Genomic DNA, 17,803 nt, shown 5'->3' with positions numbered 1-17,803 from the left:
CATGATCTCACGGTTCGTGAGTTCGAGCCCTGCATCAGGTTCACTGCTGTCCGTGCAGAGTCTGCTTCGGATCCTCTGTCCCCTTCTCTCTCTGCCCCTCCCTCACTTGCTCTCACTCTCTCAAAAATAAACAAACATTAAAAAACAAAACAAAACACTACAAGTGTGCCATTTTCACCATTCAAAAACCTTCCGTGAACCAATCATGCAATCTGTATAAAAAGTTCAGACCCTCTGACCCAGATTCTCCTTCAGGGAAACTATCTGAAGGACACAAAACCAAAATATGAAAAAAGTTCACTTTGCAATGATGTTCACAGCAGGGCAATTTGCAACATCAAAAAACCGATGCCCCGCCACCTACAGACTTCATTACCTGAGGATCTCATGACCACTAAGCCTCAGTACAAATACAAAATAAGGCTTGACCTCATGAGGCTCAGATGAGGCAGCACAGACAAGCACCTAATAAACACTTATAAATCCCTCTATTTCAAGAGCAGAAACATGCAAACGCTTATAAAAGAAAAGCATCAAAAGCACATGCACACCAGTGTGCGGCAAATCCCCGGTGCAGGGAGCCCTGCACTAGTTAGCCGAAGGCCATCAGTGGCAGAAAACAGAGCAGTTGTCAGAGGTACCACAAACCAGCTGCCACTTCTCAGTCACGCAGTCCAAAAAACTGAAATCCGTACATGAAACAGAGCACCGCACCCCCCCTTCTCTGTCCCTAGCCTTACTGTTCCAGATCTCAGCTTAACAGAGATCAGAAATAAAGCACTTAGGAGAATGCCTTGAGTATAATGGTTGCTCAATCTGTGTTTAGTGAGTAATAAAGAAAATGCATTAAATGCCTTCTGCAAGTGCCTGGAACATGTAAGTGCTCAGTAAATGAAACTGTTATCCTTATTATCATCAACATTATTATTAAATGAAAAATTAGCATTTGTATAGCTCCTTAAAGTTTATATAAAGTGTTTTCGAGTCCCACAGTGATCCTGTAAGAGAAAACAGAAGCTCACTGAATAATTTGTCCAAGTCCTTACTGCCAGCAAATGTTGACTTGGGGACTTGACGGTCCTCCAAGGCCCCTTCCCCTTGAGGAGGCTGGAATTTTATAATAATGGCCTCAAGCCTCCTCTCTATCATGGACGTGATTCCCAACATCCAGTCCATCCCAAGTGGTTAATCAAGAATTATAGCAATCCTGTTCCGCCAGCCAGTCATGGACTGATTTAAGGAAAGGGCAGTGACCCAAACTTTGCCAGTGACAACAAAGTCTTTCGGGAGCTTCTTGGAAAGATTTCATCACTACTGAGCAGACATGAAAGATTCTGTCGCTCCCCTTCCATGTGGCCCTTCAAACAACCGTAGCCATCTGAGGACCATGGCAGGGGCAGAGCCAAGAGAATCACAGAGAACTAAAGTCAGAGCCCAGACATTTCTGCTCCTGGACTTTCCACCGCACAAAGAATCCTTTTCCTTACCAGTGAAGCCAGGCCAGGTTGGAGTTTCCATTCTTATACCCCCAAACTGCCCACCTGATATACTCTCTACAAACGCCATTTACACATCGGGCCCAGCACACGTGTCCTGTCCCCCGTGCAGTAGCCCCAGATCCTCACATGTGGGTATTCTAAGCTTACATCAGATCTAATTTTGACTTCCAAAATCCTGAATGGGCAGAGGAGGAAAGCAGACAGTGGTATGCACAGCTGTACAAAGGGAATGCATATTGCTGGTTCCCATCACATGGCTAACTATAGAAACAAAGACACCACACTGAGTCCCACTCAAGTTTCTGGCCCCTCTCCCATGACCCCCACCCCCACAAATCACAACAAAGCTCAGCAGCTGGAAGCCTGATGATCCCCAGTTGCCTCCCCGCCCACAGAGTGCTGTACTGCACACTACCAGAGAAAAGGAAGAGGAGGGAGAAGGAAGAGGAAGAGGGGGTTTCGTGAGAGCACGCAGTCCTTTCTTGGCAGGTTGATAAGGACGATTTGGCGAAAGCATCAGAAGTTACTTGTGAAATGTGTTGTTTTGCCAACCGGTACTTGCAAATTAGTTTTTCAAAAACGACAGTGCAAAATAGAAGCTATTCAACTGTCTTTTGACAATGTTCTATTGAGATCGAGTGATATTTATTGCATGCCAGATATCAGTCAACCTTCTGTATCTTTCCCTAGAACTGTAACATACTTGTCTTACAGCTTTCTAAAGTCCAGACCAGTCCACGGGGCTAGTGGGCACCATCTTCCAACAAGAGAAAGGATCTAGTCAACATGTCCCCAACATCTTGGCTGATCTCAGCCTCAACCTTGAGCTCATCACAACCCTTAAGATTCACCTCCATTCGATAAAGAAGGTGTGGAGTATTCTCGGCAGTATTACCGTACTGGAGTATTACTACGTGGATGGAACCAGAGGTGTTATGCTATGCGAAATTAGCCAGTCAGAGAAAGACAAATATCATATGACTTCGGTCATATGAGAACTTTGAGACAAAACAGATGAACATAAGGGAAGTGAAGCAAAAATAATATAAAAACAGGGAGGGGAACAAAACATAAGAGATTCTGAAATATGGAGAACAAACAGAGGGTTACTGGAGGGGTTGTGGGAGGGGGGATGGGCTAAGTGGGTAAGGGGCATTAAGGAATCTACTCCTGAAATCATTGTTGCACTATAGGCTAACTAACTTGGATGCAAATTAAAAAAGATAAAGTTAAAAAAAAAAGATTCACTTCCATTTAATTTAGCCATGTACTCCCCAAGCCACATCATCAATCATCACCTGTGCTAATCCTCACTTCTGGAATCTACAGTTGTTGTGAGATGTCAGTATCCCTCCCAAACCCCAGGCTTCTATCCAACAGCAATTCCCTAACTCCTACTGCACCGAGTTTCCAACCTCCCTGAGCGCCCACGTCCCTGGTTTCTCCATTTTCTCCCATTTCCTCAGCTTGTCCCGCTCCTTAGAGGCTAGAGCTCATTCCCTGTTATGTCACTTGCTCTTTTTCTGACACCCCCACTCCTGCCAAACCACCAATCCCCAATTTTGAATCAATTCAGAGCATCCAAACTTGTCCGTTCCTATAACTGGTAAGGCAAGTTTCGCTAGAGGAAATCTCTCACCCTTGCAAATTCAATGGCACAGTTATGATTTCCAACACGTAAACTAAGCGCTCAAAGTGACTCAGCAACACTATCAGCACCTGCTCCAACTGCACAATGGTTATTCAAAATCTTAAGTACTCCATGTACCCCTCAGCAGGATGGCAAACAGCTTTAGGGGCTTCCTGGTTCTGTGTCTTAGCAGCTGTACAACCTCAGCAAGATGCTGAACCCCTCCCGGCTTCAGTTGTCTTGTTTTTAAAATTGGGATAACAACTCCCTCCTCACGTGATTGTTGCAAGAACTCAGAGAGTTAACACATGTAAGGTAGCCTTAACAATGCTTAGAACATATAAACTGTCCCAAAAATGCTGTTACTATTTTATAGGGAAAATGGGGGCTGCTTTTACTCCATTTTTCCCCTTCAGCTTATTCCTCCAGTTCATCCCTATCCACACACATCCTTGATCCCTTTTGTTCCTTTCAAAAGGAAGACATGTCCTTTTATATTTTTCAGGTTAGTATCCCCTCTTCTAGTTTCTATATTTTGAACCTAGACTTTTATACTGGATCCTCTTTAGCCTACACATTTACTCAAGTATGTCTCATCTTGAAAGCAGGAAGGAGAAATGTGAGAGGGGAAAGAAGGGAAGAGAAGACAAGGGAAGGAACCCCCCTCCAACGGTGCCACCTTCCCAGGTGCCCCCAGTGACTTTTGTCCCTTCACAAACCCAGCCTCTTAATGATCTGTCTGCACTGTCTCCTCATCCCTCTTCTCACTCCCTCCTCAATGGAATAGCATTTGGCTTCTGCCTCCCCTACATACTGCTCACACCATGTCAGACATCATCACCAATGACTCCTAATTGCCAGTGGTAACTCTGCCATCCGTAATTCATTGACCTCTCGGCAGCATTTGGCACTCTGCCGTTGTTGAAACTCTTTCTTCCTTGAATTTCCGTGACAGGAGTCCCCCCTGTGTATCCTTCTTCCCTACATACCCATGCTTCTTATTTTCTTTTGCTAGATCCTTCTTCCTCTGACCACTCATTCAATGGTGTGTCATTTATTCATTCATCCAACAAACACTACTGAACTCTTACCATGTCTCAGGCACTGTGACAGCTGCTGGGACAAATAAGGCAGGCACAGCTGAAGCACAAGTCCAGAAGGCACTATTCACCGTGAGACGCAACTACTCAGACACGTGAGTGGCACTTTCTGGAACTGTGCAAGGATTTTTATCTTTGATCCATCTCACGTCTCTCTATAACCACTCTCCTTGGGTGCTTACTTCCACACACAGGACTTAAACCGCGAACAATGGCAGTGACACTGTAAAGAAGACATAGTCTCTGCCCTCACCGTTGGGCTAGTGAAAAAAGATCAACATGTAACTAGAGTGGAAAAAGAAAGGCACGATGACCAAGAGGTGCCCTGGGTATAACACGAACGAACACACCCCAGTTATCCTCCACAATTTTTGGACCCATTTCACACGTCATTCTTTATGTGCTCCTCGGGTAATTACATTCAATTATGTCTTGTTCATCCAATCCTGTCATGCTCAACTGAGCCTATTGGCTGGTGATGCCCACCTTCTGGATTGCTTGCCCAGATTATCAAATTGCCTAACCAGACATCTCCACCACATCCCTATAAGGGCAGCAAGCACGGAGAATAGAAATATGAATAAAGCAGAAGTCTTACATGAGGCATTAACCTTACTTCCCATCTGTACCATTTCAACAGGCCCCCAGTTTGTCACCCTCTGGGACCTTTCTTCAAGCCTCATTCAGACATACATGTTTGAAACACAAGCTAATTTTATCACCCAACCCCCATTCCCACCCCACCCCCCTGTTTAAAGGCCTCCAAGGACTACTCTTAGCAGCTAAAGCAAAACTGAAACTCAGTGGTGTGGTACACAAAGACCCTAAATGATCTGGCTCCTGCCAGTTCTTCTGGTCCTATCTAGCATCTAGCCATATGCATACACTGTAGGTCCGCCATACCTAACCGCCCTGAAGTCCCATCCACAGTGTGACTTTCCCACCCCAGTGCCTTTGTACGTATTGTGCCTGCACCTGTTGTTTGCCTCATGAATTTCTACCCTTCCTTAATGCTTTGATCAACCTAGGCAGCATGAAGTGTCTCTGGCTCTGAACCAGGTAGCAGGTGGTCTTTAGGGGACTCTTCACAATGCCGTGACTATTTGTCCACACATCCGGATCCCCTAGGAGATTGTAAGCCTTTGGATAAAATCCTCTCTATTCTCTGTGGGCCTTCAGCACCTGACACAAGTACCTAGCACGTGCTGGGTACTCAGCACACTCTTGCCTGAGGAAGCGGTAAACTCACTGAGTTATTTTAACATTACTTAATCCCAATATGTTTTTTATTAGGGGCTTTAAAAGTAATGAATTCTATTTCATCTAATTCAAATGTCTCTTCCCAGCTTAAAAACTATTAAAATTTTAAAAACCCAAACTGACGTATTACCTTAACGTTGCCTGTATATGCCACCCATTAGGTATACCATCATGCAAGAGTTTATGAAGAAAGCAGAATGTGCCAGAACAATCCCAAGATGCTGATTTGGATGCAGCAGTTATTCAGTGTCATTTGAAATGTTAATTAGACCTTCACCTCTAATAAAATTAGAATATATGGTTTTCTGCACTTTATCTTTTTTGAGTGGGGAAGAAGTCAACCAAAAGAAGTAGAAATGAGAGGAAATAAATGTGTGGTGCTTAATTTTTTTGATACAACGACCAATCTCCTTATTGTTGGAACCCCCTAACTATTAAGCAAAATATTTTTGCCAGTATCTTATTTATGAACATTTATTTATTCTTTACCATGGTACTTTGAGCTTTTTCTAAGAGGGTTCATGAGTTTATAAATTATGTTAATACACTGTTGCCTGTTGAGACTTGTAAGTAAATGTGCCAAACAGCTGGCCAGCACTGAAGGCAGGGTCTGTGTCAATGAAACGGAATGAAGCTTCAGACCCTTTGGAATGCAGACTCACCCTGGGGCTTCAGTGGGACCTTACCCAGAGCCTAGCAGTCACCACTCTCGTTCCAGAGGGGAGAATGAAGAGGCAATATCTGGATTTTAGAAGTCAAGAAACCAGAATGCTTCTTAACAAATCATTGTATGCCCAAAATACTGCAATGGCTCTCTCACTACCAAATCCATGAGGCAATCACTCAAGTTTATCTTCTTGTTCTGCTCATCAACACACACGCGGAAGGAGCCCTCTAGGTGGGGCACTTGGGTGGTTCAGTCATTTGAGTGTCCAACTCTTGATTTTGGCTCAGGTCATGATCCCAGGGTTGTGGGATCACGCCCCACGTTGGGATCCACACTGAGTGTGGAGCTTAAGATATTCTCTCTCTCTCTCTCTCTCTCTCTCTCTCTCTCTCTCTCTCTCTCTCTCCCCTCCCCGCCGCCTCTCCTCTGCTTGCACATGCGTGTACTCTCTCTAAAATTAAAAAAAAAAAAAAAAAAAAAAGAATAAGCCCTCTAGGATGTAGGGTATTCAAAGAAACAGAAAACATCCTTGGATGGTTTCCACAGTCTATGTGCTCTGACCTCATCCCCTACCCCCACCCACACACATAGACAGTCATACTCCAACTCTTTTGACAGTTATGCCCAAGTATACGTGGGGAAATGGCAAAGTAAAGAGGAAACTCCATTGACCAAAATGTGACTACAGAGGGTACCTGACCCAGAACAGCCATTCCTCGGGATTTCATCTTTGACTCTCCTCATGTCTCTCTATAGACGCTCTCCGTGGGCGATTACTTCCATACATGCGGGACTTAAACTGAGTCTCTACGTGGATAACTCCCAATCTATGCTTCTTGCCCAGAATATCTAACTGCTCATTTGGCTGTCTGTCTGCACAGGCACAGAGGATATAAAGTTAGTAAGACCAAGGTCTTCCCATGCTTTTTCAACACAGGTGCACAGTAGCAGTTAGAAACAATAAGGAGCTTCCAGAATGACACAAACCAAATTTGGCAGGGTTGCAGAAGCAGAAACTTGCAAACACGTGGCCTAATCATTTACAAACTTGTTTTCACCAAGAAAGCCTTTGTTCAGATAAAATCTGACTTGGAAATCCAAAATGTGAAACCAAGAATAGCACACCTGCTCAGGTTGCAGTCGAGACCACCGAAGGGAACCCCAAACTGGATGCAGGACATCCTTCCCCCTCATTGTCCCCATGCCCCATAACAGCCCCTGCGACTCCTTGAAACTCCCAGAAATCTGCAAAACACAGTTCAAAAATGACTGGCCAACATCCATGAAGGTGCTACTTTTAATACAAAAATCAACAGGGAAAGCACATTTGGGGACAGCTAACTGGTAACAGTGGGTGAGAATTCCCAACAGTATTAGAAGTAAAATAAGAACAAATGTCATTAAACATAAAGTCAGTTCTAAGAAGTGCACTAGATCAGTGTCTTTCACAGTGTCTATCACCTTATCACATTTTCTCAAAGACAGTAAATCCTAAGGAAAAACTTAAAAGCAGACACTATTTTTTTAAGTCACATAAGGCAAGGTTTAAGCTGCTTGCTTCTACGAGTCTTAGGTATTTCTTACATAGAAACCATGTATTTTCAAAATTTATTTTGATACAGTTAAACAAAAAGTATTCAGAAACAAGTTTGAACATTAAGATTCCTACCAACTTGAGGAAATGCGTAATAAACAAGGACACATCTTTAAGTTATTATAGAGGAAACCGATTGTTGTAGAAAAGGCCAAATTACTGTCCTCAAGAAAAACAATCACCAAAACATAAAACAAGTAGGGTGACTGATCAATTATTGGTTGGTTGACTGTAATAACACCAACTTGGTCGATTTGTTTTTGGGTTGTTTTTTGGTTTTTTTTTATGTTTTTTTGGGAGAGGGTGCACAGACACATGTGAGCAGGGGGGAGGGGCAGAGGAGAGAGAGAGAAAATTTCAAGCAGGCTGCGTGCTCAGCGAGGAGCCCTAGGCAGGGCTCAATCTCACAACCCTGGGATCATGACCTGAGCCAAAATCAAGAGTTGCATGCTTAACTGACTTGGCCACCCAGGCACCCCTTGATTTGGTTATTCTGACACTGTACAGACATAAGCTCAGTGAATTCCTCCCACAGGAGGAAAATCAGTGAAAATTCATTCGACCATTGGGAAAGCTTCCCATATACTGAGTGAGTACCATATAGAGAAATTGTAATACTAATTAAAAAGAAGAAAAAAGTCTCATGTTTAATATTTTCATCAAGTATGTTAAGAAATCATACTTTGTTTCAATAAAAGTTGTTCTGAAAAAGTGTAAAATTATTAAGTATTGTATACATAAGGTTCACAACCCTGCCTACACAGGAGGTTCACCAGGGGAGACTGAAAAACCACCAGTGCCCTGGCCCTAGCCCAGACCTAGTGAATCAGAATTTTTGAGGATGGGTCCTTGGCACAAATACTGTTTTTCCCTCCCAGGCGATTCTAATGTGAAGCTAGCACTGAGAACCATTGATAGAGTCTTGAATCAAGTGACTGATCACTCAGTAGTCAGGCCTCAACCTGGACAAACCACTTTTCTTTTTAATTTCCTTAAGTAATCTCTACACCCAACTTGGGGCTCAAACTCATGACCCCAAGTTCAACAGTCGTGTGCTCTACCCACTGAGCCAGCCAGGTACCCCTGGGACAAACAACTTCTTTTTGATGGCAGTGATGCCCGTGAGTGGGCTTCCGCATTCGTGACCCATTAATGATGATGGTCAAGATTGCTTTTTGCTAGTTGTCTGGTTGACCAACATCAGACTGAAGAAATAGCACTCTATTCTCCCTTCAAGCAGATCTAACTTAGTTGTGAGCATGGGTTTGGGTTTTGTTTGTTTGTTTTTGGGGTTTTTTTTGGGGGGGGGGCAGTTCCTTCATGGGCTGTGAATGCAGGTGTTTTGAAGTCACAAGTTTAGAACGATGAAATTACTATTTCAAGAAACACGACTGGTTTCAGTAGGTAAATATGAGCTTACTCCCGTGGAAAGTATTTCATCCAAAAAAGTAAAATTACAAAAATAACACCCCTTGGCCTCCCAGATAATTAATTACAGCTTTAATCTGTAATGTGCTAAATAAACCAGAAAATGGTGGATTGTGCTCAGAAATATTTGAAAAATTATAAAGTTAACAAATGTTTAAGTATTGGGGTGGTTAAGATTTTATGTGGCTACTCTGTTTACATATAGTAGTCATAAGATTTCTTGGGGGGAGACAGACGGTGACTTTTATGGGGATTTAAAGCTTGAAGACTAGGTTCAGGTCCCCTTTATAAATAGGAAGTAACTAACATTACATCCATAAGAGAGGCTTATAAACATGGAATTTCTCTCCAGCAGCAGAGGGATGAGCTATTTTCAAGATACACGGGTACTCTAAGAAACTGAAAAATTAAGACCTCTCTTAACTGGGGCAGTCAGAAGTCAGTAAAAGCAGAGTCAAAAAGTTGATACGACATATTTCAAACATCGTATTTCAACATTAGTCACATAAATACAAGCAAAACCACTCACTAACCTTTAGCTATCAGGTCACGACTGGAGTTCTGTGTTGCCTTCTTGGTGAAACCACACCCAGATTTCCTGCTTCTGTTTCTTAAAAGCACTTGTACCTTAAAGTCACTTGTGGAAAAACCTGAGTGCAAAATCTTTCTGGATTTGCTTTATTATAGTTTTCCAATCATTTATAGCTGTCGGTTCCATGCCTAAATAGTAGCAGCCTGTTTGCTGACTTTTCTTTCTCTATTTAGCTTCATTATCTTTGGGGGAGGAGGTTGAGATAAAATTTACTGTTTTAATCATTTTAAAGGCTACAGTTCGGTGCACTCACATACTACAAAGCCATCACCACTATCTAATTCTAGAACAAAGCCATCATCCCCAAAAGAAACCATGTAACCCTCACCAGTCACCCTCAACTTTCCCCACCCCCATAGCACGGCAACCACGAATCTACTTTTTGTTTCTATGGATTTGCCTATTGTGGGCGTATCGTACAACATGTGGTCTTTTGTGTCTGGCTTCTCTCATTTAGCATAATGTTTTCATGGTTCAACCGTGTTGTAGCATGTGTTGACACTGTTTTTAAAAATAACTTACTTTTGGGACACCTGGGTGGCTCAGCAGATGAAGCGCTGGCTCAGGTCACGATCTCACAGTGCATGGATCCGAGCCCTGCATTGTCACTGTCAGTGTGGAGCCTGCTTGGGATTCTCTCTCTTTCCCTCTCTCTCTCTCTGCTCCTCCCCCCACCTGCACTTTCTCTCTCTCAAAAATAAATAAATAAACTTAAAAAAAAACGACTTACTTTTATGCGCCTATACGCCAATCAATTTAGTTTTTATAGAAAAGGCATTCTTCGGCATTCCCATCTCTTCACTTTCTGTGACACTTCATTAAATTGCAAAATTACACTAGCAAGTGGTGCTGGAATAAACAGGACTATGAGCAAACGCCACTGTAAGCATACACCTGGGCTGATAAAAGCAAAGTACACCAGTTTCTTGCGATGATAGCTATGTGCCAGAGTGGCCCCTGTGCTCTGAGCAGCAACCAATAGGTGTTTCAGAGGGAAGGAGGGCACTGGCTAACCCGATGTGTTGTTTTAGTGTGGGTCAGTACTCCATTACCCAGGAGTACCGGGGGGGGGGGGGGGGGGGTGGAGGGGATGGCATGCAGAGGGGGTAGAAATGATAAGTGTTTATTACTTACTCATTAAGCAAAGAAGGAGCACATTAAATAATTAATTAATGGCGTGTAACTTCCTACCTGGCTACAGCAATTCATCCCATTCATGAGTGTGGAGTAAAAGAAGGGGTAAAGGAGACGGGTACCTGATGGGTGTCTGAAGTGGTGGGCGGATGAAGAAAATCAACTCATCTTGGGTGCCTAGCAGCTGTCAGAAACCGTGACTCTCCTCCAAGTGTTTCACAGAGACCACTTTCAAATAGGACACTGTTAGATAATGACACTTCCCGAAGTCCTTTGATGTGGAACAAATTAGAAACAGACAGAGAGAACATCTTTGTACTCCGAATCTCCCAACATCAAATGTGGATTTGGTTTTTCTCAATTCAATTATTATACCCCTTTAACGGGTGAGTTTTGAGATATACGACAAAGGTTCTCTCATAAGCAAATAGCTTCCAAATTAGCGATTTTTAAAAGCAAAGCAGTTGGTTAGGTAAGGAATGTATAAACAGCCCCAAAAGCTGCACTGAATACTTTTTTTGGCTGTATACGACTGAAAAACTGCCAAGTTCATTTTGATAAGCCTTCGTTAAAAACAATAAACATGCCTAAGCTTGCAAACCATGCCGTTTTGAAGAAAAAGCAAGTGAGAGAATTAGAAAATGCTTAAAACTGGAATGTCTGAATAAAAACTTCCCTGGTAACGGATTTACCAAGAAGTCACAACACTGTGTGGCCTATGGGATAGTCAGGGGGATGGGAGACAAATGTAAAGTGAGAAAAAAATGAAAGCAGAACACCATCTTCATAAATAAATAAGAAGCTACATCTTACAAACTAGTACAATTACAGTATGTAACCCTAACACGGGTACCCTAACACTACTGAGAAAACTAATCCTTCCACGCTTAAGTTTAATGTCACCAAGGCGGCGATATCCCTGCACTAAAGATAATGTAATTTAAGAGACTCCGAATGAACATCCATAAAATAACCAAAAGTGGGACTTGCTCTTCGTGAGTGTATAGGAGGGTATCGGTTTATAGAAGTCCAAGTAACTTCACTGAATTCGCTTCTTTCTTTTCAGTGATTATAAAATCAGCAGAATCATAGGACTGGAAGGAAGATAATCCGGAACATTTATGTCCATTTCCCTACTTTAGGCAAAACTGAAATTCTCTTTTTTTTTTTTTTTTTTTCAAGTAGGCTCCACACCCAGCACAATGCAGGGCCTGAACCAACGACCTGGAGACCAAGACCTGAGCTGAGATCAATGGTCAGATGCTCAACCAACTGAACCACCCAGGTGCCCCTGAAATTCTCTTCTAGCTGCCAAACAAAATCTGGAAAAAATTCTCATGAATGAATTGTAACTTGAGCTCCGCAGGAACAACTTTCTTTGTTGTGTTCACTGATCTATCCCAAATGCCCAGAATATACCAGGCACATAGTAGGCATTATATAATGCAGCAGGTAAATATCTGTTAAATTGAACTAAACTGAAAAACATAAAAAAATGTGCAATGCATAAAACGCTAAATAAGTCAGCTTAAAGTTCCCGTCTCAGCTCTACAATATGGTCGTGGTGTTCCTTATAACACACAAATGATCAAGTTCGCTCCAATATCATACATTACACCTTTTACTCTAACCAATCATCGCCATCAGGAGCTGAGAATCAGAAGACGTTCCAGGGAGAAATGGTAAATTCAGTCCACCTGTTTTGATTGCTTTTCTTTTCTGGATGTTCACCTAGGACATATCTGCATATTCATCGTTGTTCAGGTAGAATGTAAATATTATTTTAAATTAAGGGTTCACATTTTTTAAAATTGTACCCCAAATACAATTTGACTAAATCAACCTCTCGTTTATTTCAAAATCACACCAGTTAAAATAAATAAATAAGAGGAAAATGATATGATCATAAGTGATTCCAGTATTATCATTGTAGTTCAAAATGCCTAGCGGCAATACGCTTTGAAAGTCGAAGAAAGTGGGAAGGAGAAGGCCTGGATTGTGGGCTTGGTTCCATCACCAGTTACCAGTAGGAGTTTAGCCAATCCTTGACCACCAGAATCTGAGCTTCCTGGCCTGCAAGGAGAAGGGTTTGAAGAGATGATCTCTAAAACCCTTAGCAATTTCCAAGATCCTGTGATTAGGTGAGGAAATCCCAGTCACTTAATTACTCCTTATATAATCGTTTGTTTTCTTTAACAAACATACATTGAGCACCTTGGAAGGGTCAGACACCATGAGCCCAGTCGGGCGTGACACTGTGGGGGGGGAGGGGCGAGACAAACTCTGCAGGGTCGGTTGATGATTTTAAAAGCTAGTGACCTCAGATACCTATGGAGACAGTGTATTTCTAACTTTGTCAGGCCTGAAGTCTTTTCTTCCTGGGTTAAGCTGGCTGCGCCTTCAGAGCACCCCGCTCTCAGCCAAGAAACAAGTTAAGTTGCACAAATGAGAAGCCCATCAGAATGGAATGGTTTAACCAGTGTTCTAGTAGGTTCCATCCGTCTCAACATTAAAAAAAAAAAAAAAGTTATAAGATGGTCAAAAAGCTGGGTTGTGAAGACAGAAGGCTAACCAAATCGCCCCAGGTTTTACTGGGATCGTGCTTTAAAATTGTGCTTGCCAACACTTGACCCTGAGTCCGCACTACTTTCCTTGAGGACAAGAAACAGCTGAAAAATTAAATTCAATCAACTGAGGCTGGTGTGTTGTTAGTACACAGCCCACGAGGAATAAATATTATTACCTGGGGCAGACGAAGATTTAAAAAAAGACACTGAAAACCGAATCCAGCCAAAAAACGGTCTCTACTACATCAGGCAGTCCGCCTTTGGAAAGCACAGGAGATGGAGATCAAAGCCGCTTCCTCTCCAGCCACCTGCCCAGAAACTGCCGGAGCGCTGGCCCGACACCGACACCGACACCGACACGACGAGAGGGCACACGTCCGTCTCCTAACCCTACAGGCGTCCCGAGGGACCCGGGTTGGGGTGGGAGCTCCCGGAGCGAGGCTGGGCGCGGGGGGCCGCGGCAGCCGACGGAGCGCCCTCCGCCAGCTCCACCAAGCGCAGCCCGAGAGCCCCGCCGCGCAGGATGCCTGGGTCGACTGAGCCCCGCGCCGCCGGGGAACTGGGAGAAGAAGAGCCGAGGGGGCTCCGGGCGCCAGAGCCGCCGGCGGGAGGGTGCGCCCGGTGCAGCCCAGCGGGGCCGACCCCGGCGCCCCGCAGCCCGCCCAGGGCGCGCGAACCCCCTTCCGCCCGGCCCCGCCGCGTCCTCACCTCGCGTGGACCGCTGTATCCCGGGCCGCGGCGCGCGGACATGCCTCCGGGGCGCACCCACCCGGCCGTGGCCCTGCGCCGTGGCCCCCGTCCCGGGCCCCAGCCGCCGCGGTCCGCGCTTCCGAGGAGGGGCGGGGAGTGCTCGGGGCGGAGGCGCCGGCGGGGCTGGGGCCGGGGGCCCCGCGGGCAGCGCGGGAGGAGGAGAGCGCGGCCGGGAAGAGCCCAGCGCCCGCGTGCTGAAGCGCACGGGCAGGTTCAGCCCCCGCCGCGCCAGCTCCGCCGCGGACTCTGTCGGGCGGGCGAGAGGGGTTTATCACTGCGACCCGCTCTGCGCGCGGCGGCTTGGCGCGGGGTGAGGGGCGCGGGGGCGGAGGGACGCCTGGCGGTTATGTAACGGGTCGGCCCGCTGTGTTCCGAGCCAGCTCGCTCCAGGACTGCCCTACCCTCCCCGGGGTCCGCCGTGACCCTTAGCAGCCTTGCGGGCTCCTGACCTAGGCAAGCAGAGGGGGCCCGGTGTTCTCAAACAGAACTTTTCCCTGCAGCGTCAGCGAGCAGGATCTCCAGGGGAAAATCGAGGGCTCCCTTAGACCATCTGGCACGGATCTGTATTCTGCCGGCCAGCGCTTCCCATTTCACAGCACCGGAAACTGAGGCCATTCGGGGCCTTGTCTCTTGGAGTTACGTGGACCTGGATTCAAGTCTCCTGAAAAGCTTGTGACCTTGCTCAAGTTAACTTAAGTCTCTGAGCCTCAAGTTTCTTCACCTGTGAAACAGGAATAATAATAGGGTCCACTTCCTGTGTTTGCCTAGAGGACCGAACGAAGGAGGCGCAGGTGCCCCGTGTGTAACTCGCCCCCAGTAGACGTTACTGCTGTTGATTATGTTGCGGTTCGCCCAGGTCCTCAAACTTCGCCTTGAAGGCGGCCGTCTCAAAGGCCTGAAGAAGCAGCTTCCCGAGCTTGCTCAGAGGTACCCCCACGTAAGGCAGATTCTAGGCTAACCTTTCTGGAACTCACTCGGGCAGAAGCAGGTTCCAGCTGCCAGTCTGATTCCAGCTTCTTGGGCTCTACACCGTTGCTACTCAACAACATCGTTGTCATCTGGGAGCTTGCTAGAAATGCAAAATCTCCGGCCCAACCCCGGCACCTCTAAATCGTAATCTCCATCTTCACAAGCATCCCTAGGTCATTTAGTCGGTTTCAGGAAGTTTCAGAAAGAGTTGGACTTTTTGGAAAATTTGAGAAGGGGACTGCAAAGTTACTGAGCAGTAGCCACACGGTACTTTAGGATATTTAAAAAACAGGCTAAGTCAAGTCCTTCCTCATTTTACCCTCTGGCTGTTTTGTTTCTTCTCCTTCCCGCAATCACCTGCTCTTTATAAATCTGAACTGACGTCCCATTTTCACTGCAAAAACCTCTGGGTTGCTTCTAAGTAATGATTAGCGAATCTATGTCTAAAACACAGGTAAGAATTAGAAAATATGGCTCGTAAAAGAATTCATTAGCATTGAAAATGGACTTCTAAACGTAGAGCTGGAGCGCCCTGAGCTCTGATCTGTGAAGGTCTTTAGGTTCAAGGCTTGAGGGCTTTTGCATTTCAGAACATTGTTTTCAGTGGCAAATAAGGCCCATTCTCCATTTAAGTAATGTAGGATGACCAGTTCTTATAAAAAGTTTTGGAGAATAGAAACAAACCTCACAGGCTTCCCTCTAACCAAAGTCATCACAGAGGCTCTAGCAAAGCCCAAAGCATGTATTTTGTTTATTTCATTAAATGCTGTGTGTTTGGGTTTGTTTTTGATTCTTGGAATGTTCAGATTGAGTCTGCCCGATGGTAGCTCTGGCAGAATGATTTCCGTCTTTTGCAAGTTGAGTAATTGCAGATTGTTGATGAGGTGGAGGGTAATGCTGCACGCAGGGCCTGATTTGGAAAGGTCACGCCCATCTGCCTACGCAGGGCTGAGGCCATGCAGATGGGCCGTGTGGAAGAAGGGAAGATGGAAAGAGGAAAGGAATCTCCTTTCTCAGAGGCTGGGGGTTTGGAGTAGCTGGGGAAGGAAGGGGAGGAGAAAGACCTGTGTGCTTGCCCTGGAATCCAACCAGGGAGGAAAGGAAAAAGGCAGCATTTTTTCCTAAACAGTGCTACCTAATAGAACGTTCTTCCAGGGTAGGAATGTTCTGCATTTGCACGGTCCATACGGCTCTGAAATGTGGCTATTTACCACATTGCATAATTTTGATTAAAATGTAATTGAAATGCATTAATACAAACGTAATTAAAATGTAATTACATTTTTAGCTAAAATTCAGAGGTCTCATGCGTGTGTGCTTGTGTTTGAGTGTCAGTCTGTTGCACTAACCAAGTTTCAAGCGCTCCACACGAACACCGGACAGCATATCAAGCTTTTCCTCAGCACACAAAGTTTCAGTGTGCAGCAGGATTTTGAGGAGGGAGTGAGCCCCGGTATTCCAGCTGTCCCAAATCCTTGTCAGAACCTCATCTGGCCTACGGTGGGTGGAGGGGTTGATAATTAAACCAAGATCACTGAGTCCTCGTGAGGGTCACAATGGGGTAATCCATACGATGTGCTGAACACAATTCCTGCATATAGTAAACGTGCAAAAAAATCTTAATCAGTATAAGCATTAATAGTCATTTTACAGTAAAAAAAAAAAAGTTGTTGCGGGGGGGGGGCACATAGTACAACAGTTACATCCTTATTAGTCAATAACTTTTTGCTGGTGTGGTCAGCTGCTCTGGTACCACGGCTACCATTTATAGCTGCGCTCCAACCCCTCCCCTCCCCTCCCCTCCCCTCTTCCCCCCTGCTCAGAGCTGGGCACTACCTGTACTATTCTAGCCCCGGGGCTCTCGGCATATTTGCTCCAACCCCTACCGTTTGTGTCCAATAAGTAACAAGTGTGTTAACAAAAATCATACCGTGCCATAGTTCAGGGGAATCAATTTTCAGTGGAGATTCTCAGAAGCGTGACACCTTAGGGTACATCCATTATGGAAAGAATTGTTTGTTCCTGTTATTTGGTCAAACAAGGATGTGTGGACTCAGCAGAGAGAAATGAGAACATTGGCTCCAGATAAGTAATATTTGGGGTGTCCACGTCAGACTGGAAGCTACCAGAAGCTTGGGGGTTGGGGCTGGCAGTCTGAGGCTTTTGCCTAAATGAAAGTTGAAAGTTTATTTTCAGGGCTAACACAGATTCTAAGAATAATTACAAACAGCATAAAAAAGAAACAAGTATTATCTGCTGTCAGTTATACCAATTAGTTATACAAATTATACATGGAATGGGATACAGGGAAATTCTTCCCAGCACACCAAGAAACACCACCTTCTCGAACTCCTATTCTTGGGCCTTCTTTAATAAAATCACATCCTGTGGGCAGCTTTCGGATTCCACTTTCTTTTTTTTTTTTTTTTTTTTTTTAATGTTTATTTATTTTTGAGACAGAGAGAGACAGAGCATGAACGGGGGAGGGTCAGAGAGAGAGGGAGACACAGAATCTGAAACAGGCTCCAGGCTCTGAGCTGTCAGCACAGAGCCCGACATGGGGCTCGAACTCACGGACCGCGAGATCATGACCTGAGCTGAAGTCGGCCGCTT

General features: G+C 44.9%; 1 protein-coding gene across 1 annotated transcript in view; it reads right to left on the bottom strand.

Annotated features, from left to right (window-relative positions):
• The window catches only part of SLC16A12 (solute carrier family 16 member 12), a 77,709-nt gene extending 63,058 nt beyond the window's left edge, over nucleotides 1-14,651 (bottom strand). Inside the window, 1 exon segment of the mRNA XM_060642073.3 lies at nucleotides 14,180-14,651. The gene's annotated coding sequence lies outside the window, so the exon portion shown is untranslated.
• Nucleotides 14,652-17,803: the final 3,152 nt, after the last annotated feature.

Source organism: Panthera onca, chromosome D2 (genome assembly GCF_046562875.1).
Source record: "Panthera onca isolate mPanOnc1 chromosome D2, mPanOnc1 haplotype 2, whole genome shotgun sequence".
Classification (NCBI taxonomy): Eukaryota; Metazoa; Chordata; class Mammalia; order Carnivora; family Felidae; genus Panthera; species Panthera onca.
Note: the sequence above shows the minus strand (reverse complement) of the source record. Positions and strands in the feature narration are given on the sequence as shown.